This window comes from Lactuca saligna, chromosome 3 (assembly GCF_052625555.1).
Source record: "Lactuca saligna cultivar CGN05327 chromosome 3, ASM5262555v1, whole genome shotgun sequence".
In the NCBI taxonomy this organism is placed as follows: domain Eukaryota; kingdom Viridiplantae; phylum Streptophyta; class Magnoliopsida; order Asterales; family Asteraceae; genus Lactuca; species Lactuca saligna.
Genome location: NC_136419.1, coordinates 139,389,187 through 139,398,900, shown reverse-complemented (window position 1 = coordinate 139,398,900; position 9,714 = coordinate 139,389,187). Strand labels below are relative to the sequence as shown.

General features: G+C 31.0%; 1 pseudogene; it reads left to right on the top strand.

Moving 5' to 3' along the window:
• Positions 1–6,302: 6,302 nt before the first annotated feature.
• Positions 6,303–8,406, top strand: LOC145036020 (putative calcium-transporting ATPase 11, plasma membrane-type; annotated as a pseudogene).
• The last annotated feature ends 1,308 nt before the right edge of the window (positions 8,407–9,714 follow it).

Below are 9,714 nucleotides of genomic sequence, written 5' to 3'. Positions count from 1 at the left end.
TGAGTTGAACACTTCTCATCTTCAACATTCACCTAATGAAATCACTCAAGGTGAGTTCATACCCCTACAATTTCGTATTTTCTTAAGTTTTAAGGGGGGGGGGGGGGGGGAATACAAGTTAAAATCACTAAGAACACAACTAAATACTTCTAACACCTTTCATCAGAAAACTTGGGCTCCATTCACGAACTTTTTTGGTCAACTTAAACAATTTTTTTTCAAAACTGTATTAGATGCCAATATTCCAGGTTTATACCTTTAAAATGACTACTTGCACGTCTCCATACGATTTTTCTACAATTTATGGTGATTTTTTCAAAACTGCCTATCATTTCAAGAACCAATCCGGACCAGTCTGTGTTTATGGACGTTTTCACCTAAGTTGGAGGTCACTAAAAATCATGGAAAATTTATGAAGAAACTAGACTCATTACCTAAACTCCCAGAATTTACGGATTCAGATTTGGATCTGTTATGAAGTTTTTATAAATTTTCTAATAACAGTGATCGAAGTTGTTACTAACAGAAAAATGCTAACAATTTATTATCACCTTGTAACATGTTGAGCAAGGTGTATATCTTTACGTGAATGTATGTTATTGCAAATGAATGACATTTTATCTTGGTATATGAACATGCATCAATTAATAAATGGATTTTTGAGATAGATATACATATGAAATATAAAGAATAACACGATTATTGTAATCAAAGTACATCCATTTGACTCAAACAATTGAATGAACTACGTTGAATATAGTTTACGTACATTACCATTACTACCCTTGTGTTGATAAACTATAATAGGTATGGTTTATGATAAATTACATAACACACTCATACAAAAAGGTACATTTATACAATAAGGGATTTTCATTACATTACACGTAAATTTGTTAAAGACTTTGTGAGACATTCGCTTCACATTTACCAATAAGTCCTGTATTGTAACCAGAGTCTCCTGGAGGGAGAGCGTGATATTTGTGTATTGATCTATTATGGGTTTAACAAACCAACACCTTAATTGCATGCAACAGTTAGATTGGCAGGTCTGGGGTGACAAATGTCATAAAATTTCCGATGCCTGAAGAACGTCGTTTCAGGCCAACTAGGTCATAGCATGCTTATAATAAACTCACAGAAAGTATTAACCAACATAGGAATTTACGGTAATTTCATTTAATTCAAACGCGTTTATGTCGATTTAAACACATATCATTTTCTGTCAGTAAGAGAGGTTACTTATACATTTTGGTCTTCGGATATAAGACTACATTAAACATTTTAAGGAAAATATCGGATTTTTCTGAAACAAACATGACATTTACAAGAGGAAGACTTTTATAAAGTTTGAAAACAAAAGTTTATGAACTCACCAACCTTTGTTTTGACACATTTTCAAACAACTTGTATTCTCAGGAAATCACTAAACAGGTATCAAAGTGCATTTTGAGGATCAGGACGTTAAGATGTCAACATTTCATGTTTTGTCAACATATTGTAATTGATTTAAAAACATGTAATTCATACAATGATGTAACTCTTTCAATTATATATATATATATATATATATATATATATATATATTGGTTGTGTTTGCTTAAATTACTATTGCAATTGTGGTTATGATACTATACATGAAGTCATCCACCCCCGGACGTTTCCACCATCCTTGGTTTGGGGGTGTGATAGGTACTCCCCGCATACCTTTGTAGTATGCTCCGCATACGCGTTCCATGTCGACTCAGCTGGGTTGACTTGTTGATTTTGTTCAATTTAACTTTGACTTTGACCAAGTTTGATAAATGGTTATTTTGGGTACTTTGATTGGTGTTTAAGAATTGGTCATTTGGATGTATAGGTTATGATTAGAGCTGAGATTCGGAGTCGGGACCTCATCAGTATTGTTCATACTATGAGGTGAGTTTTCCTCACATAACTTACGGGTCGAAGGCACCAAGGCCGACCTATTAGATGCACTTCCTGCTATACACTGATAAGTTGAGTATGTGATAGATCTGCATGATTATATGCTAGTTACTGATATGTATAGACTAGTAGATTTGTAGGACTACTTGTGATTTATGTCTGTATGATTATCTATTTGCCGCTTATGTTTATTATCTGTTATATGTCGACATATTATGTTGGCTTGAGGTTGTAATACTTTGTGTTGTAGCCAACAAACCCTAGAGCATTCAAGATATGAGCTAAGGGCCGATTGACATGCCAGACTCATACTGAGGACTCAGGAGCATTCCAAATACGAGTTGAGGGCTAATTGGCATGTCAGACTCGTACTAAGGACCTAAGGGTACTCCAATCTGATGACTGAGTGGACACGTTGTATATTGGCATTCCAACCTAGGGTATTCCATACTGAGGATGACTGTACCCGGAGGTTGACTGGGCCTGGAGTATTCTAACACGATGGTTAATTGCACCCGACATGTTGTTGTATATGTTATATGTTTGTGTGTTGATACTTTGGGGGAACTCACTAAGCTTTGGATTACGGTTTTTAGTTGTTGTTTCAGGTACTTCTGATGATCGTGGGAAGGTGGAGGCATGACCATACACATCCTCTATTATGGCTTTATGATTTTGGGATACTCTGATATAGATAAATAATTTGGAAACAATGATTTTGTAAAGATTTTATAACTATGGGTTGTTTTTAAAAAGTTTAAATTTGTTGTGATTTTTATGGATGTTACATATACAAGAACTAAACAATTGTTATCCGAAGATAGCAAATATTGGTAGTTGTATATCATATCAACCACAAAATTGTCGAATTATAATATTTCTTACCTTGGTCAATGACAATTTGATTAGATTATAATGGCAAATTGATGTTATTTACATAGCTAGTGAAGATACATAGGATGTTTAATACTTCAACCTCCTTTTCACCCATAAAACTTTCATGTCAAATGTATGATTCATTTTTTTTCTTTTCTATAGTCTGCTATTTTTTGATAATATTTTACTAACACATAAAGTTTAATCCTTGGGGAAACCTATCTTGAAGAATTACATGTGATTCACATGTAAATAACATGTAATTTACATATGAATCACATGTAAATCACAAGTGAATCACATGTAAATCATAAGTGAATCACGTATGAATTATGGCTATATACACAGATGCATTTTGTGTGAGTGTTCTTCACAAATGAATCACATATGAATTACATAAGATTCACCTATAAATAATATGTAACTCACATATGAATTACATGTAATTCACATATGAATCACATTTGATTCACATGTAAATCATACGTGAGTGTTCTTGAATTAATCAATATTTATTTTAATTTACTTGTAAATTTGGAAGAGTTTATAGAAAATATTTTTGGGGTGAAAAGTGATAAATTGAAGAAAATGTGGAAATCTTAACACAAATACATGAAAATGCTTTGAAATTTTTAAGCATTTTTTTTATATTTTTATTTTGTATCGAATATTGTGTTTATAAATTAGTAATAAAAATATATTTATTTTTTATGATTTAATTGCGAATATCATAGTATAAGAAATATGCATATATGCACCTGAAAAAATATGTATATATGCACCTAAAATGATGATTATTTTGGTTAACAAAGTTATAGATTTTTTTTATATTCCAATTTTTTTTCCTTTTAAAATTTACTGAATTCTAGTTTTTTTTTTTTTTTTAATAAAATTGTAATTTTTTTAATAAAAATCTGGTTTTTAAAAAATAGTTAAAAAATCTGCATTTCAAGAAAATGAAAATTATTATTTAAAAAAATCCAAAAATTTTATTTATTATGTTAATTTTTAAACTTTTTTATTAATATTTCCAATAACATAAAAAATTAAACATTAAATGAGACTGATAAGACGACAATCATGCACTTAATGAGTTAATTTTAATCTAACGGGTCAACTTTAGTTATCGGATTTTCGAGAAACTATAAATTCTCAACGGATCTCACTTATATATATATATATATATATATATATATATATATATATATATATATATATATATATATATATATATATATTCAAAAAAATTATCCTTAAATTGTCTCTAATCATCATATGAGAGACATTATGTACGAAAAATAGAAGACAGTGAGTGCTTTAAATTTAATCCATGATCCCTTGGTGGTAGGGTGGACTTTGTTCCTGGTTGAAGCAAAAACCCTCCATATTTATTTTGAATTCAATTTGGAATAAATCCAGGCAATAATTAGTATTACTTTAAGTAATCTTGGTCCACAGTTATATATATATATATATATATATATATATATATATATATATATATATATATATATATATATATATATATATATATATATAAGTTGGGGAGAAAACAATTCAAATTTATAGTATATTTTTGTTATTATTTTTAATCTATAAATAACCACAAATAGCTCTAATTTTAAAAATGTCTATTAACGTAATCCTTACAATAATATTGCTTTAAATTAAATGTTGTGTTAGTAGCCTGGTTCGAGGGAGAAAACAATTCAAATTTATAGTATATTTTTCTTATCATTTTTAATCTATAAATAACTACAAATAGCTCTAATTTTAAAAATGCCTATTAACGTAATCTTTATAATATTATAGCTTTAAGTTTAATGATTGTGTGAGTAGCATTGATAGTGTTGCTGGTCCTGTTTTTGGCAAATTTTATTTATTGACCTTAATGTTGTATATTTTCTAAATGTTTTAAAGTCAGTATTTTATTTAACTTTTTGAAAAAATAATTGATATTTTGAAAGTTTTGTAATTGACAACTCGATTTTTTTTACTGTTTAATCATTCTTAATGGTCTATTTCTTATTTGAAGTTTATTTCTTGATGGTAATCATTATCAACGATTTTCTCATTAGTATAAATGTATAATATAAAAAAGAGAACATTGTAAATTTACCCAAATACACTAACTATTTTGTGGAAAATAACAAAAAAAAAAAAAACAAAACAAAACAAAATTTGCATTTTTAATCACTAAAATCGCAAATGGTTACAATCTATCTGTGATTTCGTCATGACATCTGCAAACGTATAAGCGGTTAAAGCACAAGCGTGCTTTAACCATTTGTTCGTTCGCATGTGTTTTATTTTTCGTTGTATTTACCCCATTTTCCACCCTAAAATCATAGATAGACTATGTTCATCCGTGATTTCCTCTCGTATTCACCTACAATTTTATGATTTTTTACTACGAAATTGATAATGTTTGACTACGAAACAAACTCATAATATATAAACTTTTTCAAAAAATTATCACTTTTTACTATGAAATTGATAGGGTTTGAAAAAATCGTCTATGATGTCTCTAAGGAAATCTCGCACAGAGAGAGAGAGAGGGACAAAGAGAGAGAGAGAGAGTTTCTTTAAAATAGGTAGTGAAAATGAATAAAAAAATGTTTTTATACAAAAATGTACGAAATCACAGACGGAATTAACAAAATCGCAGATGAACTATTCCATCTGGGAACGTACAAGTGCCTAAAGCACATATGTGCTTTAGGTACTTGTACGCTTGCAGATGGAAATACGAAATCGCGGACAAGGTTAATAAATTTGCGATTTTAAGGGTTAATTTTGTAACTGGGTTTTTTTTAGCTATTTTTCACAAAGTAATTAATGTATTTACTTAAATTTACAACTTTCTCTATAAAAAATCGCATATTCAACTAATAATCAAGCCTAATTACTACAAAACTATTGATGCAAAGATATATATATATATATATATATATATATATATATATATATATATATATATATATATATATATATCTTTACGATATTGTTAAGGATATTGCTATTTCTTGAAAATTAAGAGGTACAACATATATTATCTCATGTACAATAATATTAAGCATATCACCAATCTTATACGTATTACACTACACGAATCATATATGTATTACACTACACACTACTCAGATCTTAGCCTAATATCCTAAACACAGCCCCCATCAAACCAATTCTCATCGTCTCCACCAAAGATGCAATGATCTCCACCAACGTCTCCCACCGAATGTCCATGGCTATCGAGTTCCCCCACCAAAGATGCAGTGATCTCTCTCGCCTTTCTTTCTTTCTTGTGCCTCTTTCTCTCTCTCTCTCTCTCTCGATCACCATCAGAATGAAATGGAAACCCTAATTTCAAATTACCGTGTATTCGAGATCCCTACAGCAAGGTATGTCCCCGTTTATTGTGATTACAAACTCACACACCTCACGACCAAACCAGATTAAGAGGGCTCTATCGTAACCCTAATTTCCAATTATCAGCAATGGCTAAGTGCGAATTGTCAAGCACATTGAAGAACTTGAAGGTAATTATAAGCCGATTCTTGATTTTTTCATATGTGATTTAGTCTTTACTACGCATAACTTTTTTCTCGATCCCTGATTTTTGAGTTGTATGATTGTGGGTATACGTTGATTGAGGATGTTGGTATTAACGATCCGCTTAGGCCAGAGGTTAAGGAAGCGGTGGAGATTTGTTTAGCAGTCGGGATTACTGTGTGTATGGTTACGGGTGATAATATTAACACAACTCGAGCCATTGCCAATGAATGCGGTATACTGACTGAAGGTGGGTTAGCCATTGAAGGGCCAGTGTTTCGAGCTAAATCAACTGCAAAAAATCATGAACTAGCACCGAGAATTCAGGTACAAACAAAAAAACGTGGTGATGGCTAGATCAAAATGTAACTATTTTTTCTTTTCCTTTATTTTGAAACTCACGAGAATAGGTGGTTACTTCTCCAAGACAAGTAATGACTTACAATCGCTAAATACATTAAAGGTAATGGCTAGATTATCACCAACAGACCAGTTAAAGTTTGTAGAGCATTTGTGGGGTCTGTCTGAAGTTGTTGCAGTCACAGTTGATGGGACAAATGATGCTCCAACTTTACATGAATCAGATATCGGATTCGCCATGGGTATAACAGGAACAAAGGTTGGTTTATGCCTCATATTCATGTCAATTTAGTATAAAAATCATAATTTAATGAAAAAACAATCCCATATATAATATATTGGTAAGAAGAAGCTATTGTCTATCATAAGTCATGTGTCATCTTATATGTAGGTTGCAAAAGAACAAGCTGATGTAATCGTGTTGGATGATGATTTTGAAACAATCATAAAAGTAGCAAAATGGGGACGGGCAGTTTACTTAAACATTCAGAAGTTTGTTCAGTTTCAGCTAACTGTCAACATCGTTGCTCTAATGATTAATTTTGTTTCAGCCTGCATTACAGGTTTGTTCAATCGCCTTCTTTATTAGTCACTCTTTACTTTCTCACATGTTCTGTGTTTACATAGTTGCATGGATATGAATATTTTTCAGAGTCTGCACCCCTTACTACAATGCAATTGCTATGGGTGAATCTAATAATGGACACTTTAGGTGCATTAGCCCTAGCCACTGAACCACCAAATGATGGACTCATGAACAAACCACCAGTTAAACAATCCTAATGTTTTATTACAAATACCATGTGGAGAAATATTATTGACCAAACTATTTACCAAATGACTGTCCTTTTCGTCTTTGAATTTTGCCGGAAAATCCAATCTCAATTTGGACTCAACTGAAACCCTCAATACTTTCATCTTCATCACCTTTGTCTTCTGTCAGGTAATTGAAAATGGAAACATAATTTTTCATTTATGTGTACATTATAACAATGTTTTTATAACTATGTATGTGTAGGTATTTAATGAAGTAAACAGTCGGGACATTCACAAGATAAACGTGTTTCATGGGATGTTGAGCAGTTGGATATTCGTTAGTGTCATGGTGTCTACTGTTGTTTTTCAAGTTATTATTTTGGAATTCCTTGGCACTTTTGCAAGCACTGTGCCACTAGACTTGGAACTCTGGGCACTTAGCATTGCAATTGAGTTAGGGCTAATAACCTTGGTAGGCCTATTCCTTCTACCAAGGTAATTATCATTGATTTTCAAACATTTACTTTGTTTCAAGTAATTTTTTGGTTAGAGTTATTCTGTTTGAGCATCACTACAACTCTGGCATTTTTATATTAGGTTTTGTTTACATATTTGAAGTTATATCTCAAATTCTATAGTGTTTACCTTACAAGCAATGTGTATGATGGGCCTTTATGACACAACTTATTGGTTATCATGGCTTACATGGGATGGAATCATCACCCTATTTTCCTCTCTTTTCACAGTTTTCTTTGGAATGATGTTTCAATTTGATTTCTTCATGAACAACAAATTTGAAGAAACGCCCCAATCGTCTTCACTAGCAAGGTTCAATTTTTTTTTTCTTTACATTTTCATCTTAATTTGAATTAAAATCTGCTCATTTTTTTGATTTTAATGACTTACTTGTTTGTAATCTATACCAGGTATTAGGCATATGAATGGGCTGCATCATTGGACCTACAACAATCATCATATTTATCTATATAGTTGGTTGGCGGCTATAAAACAAGGTGAGTTTTTACAACTTCTCATATTTGTATGTGTTTCATCTCACTTTGAGTTTTCTGATTGTATTCCCATATTACTTGTGATTTAATTGAATCCACCATAATTTTAGTATTCTAGATGTAGCATTTGACTTTAGTTTGACATCACTATGAAATGTTTACTATAGAAACTGTTGTAATTTGATATATAGATGCAAGAACAACAATATAGTTTTGTGATGATTTAATTATTACATCATCTAACTCTGATTTGTTCTTGGTACAAAAATTATAGAAATGTCAATACTAATAACTGTGTTCCTGAAATGGAATGTTGTAATAAGTGTGTCTACGTTGTGTTTCCATCAAAGTGAGCTAATAATGATTTTATTGGGCTTTTTGGCATCTTGGTTGGACTTTCCACACTTCATTGTAGAAGAGAGAATATATTTTTCATTTTTACTACAAAAAGTTGTAATACCAGCAATTATATTTATAATGGTTGAGATGGACACACAATCTAATCTTCTTTATCATGATCAAATTCAGATGGATTCGGAATTGGAGAATCCAATTGGTGCAACATTTGAGGAAGATCTCGATAAGATGCTTCCTAAGTGTGACATTATTGTCATCAATACCCCTTTAACAGAAAAAACAAGGTGGGTATTTTCTTTTGTCAAAGTTAAGATGTTTATATACTACTTTGGGGTATTGATGTGTATGTTTTAAAGGAATGTTTGATAAAGAAAGGATTGGTAAGTTGAAGAAGGGGTTTTGATTGATAACAATGTTGGATGTGCTATTATGGATACAAAATTTGTTGTTGATGGGTGCAATAGTGGACACATTGGAGGTATATTCTAACATTAATTCATGTCCCATGAATTCATGACCCTCAATTGATGATTTATTTTTGGTGTGTTTTAGGGTATAGTGGAGATGATTTATTTTTGGTGTGTTTTAGGGTATAGTGGAGATATTTGGTATCCTCAGCCAGCTCCAAAGGATCATCCATGGAGATACATGCCAAATCAAGCAATGACACCTCACATTTATGGAACAATCGTTGATGCACATGTATAAATTTCAATAAAAAAACTTAAAATGTTAAATAGAATAAGTGTGTAAAATATATCACTTTAAATTAAGTGTATCAATTATTCAAGATATAAACTTCAATAATTAAAAATGGTACTTCACTGTTTTAAATAATTAAGAATATATTAAATTAAAAGCATCATGAATACCT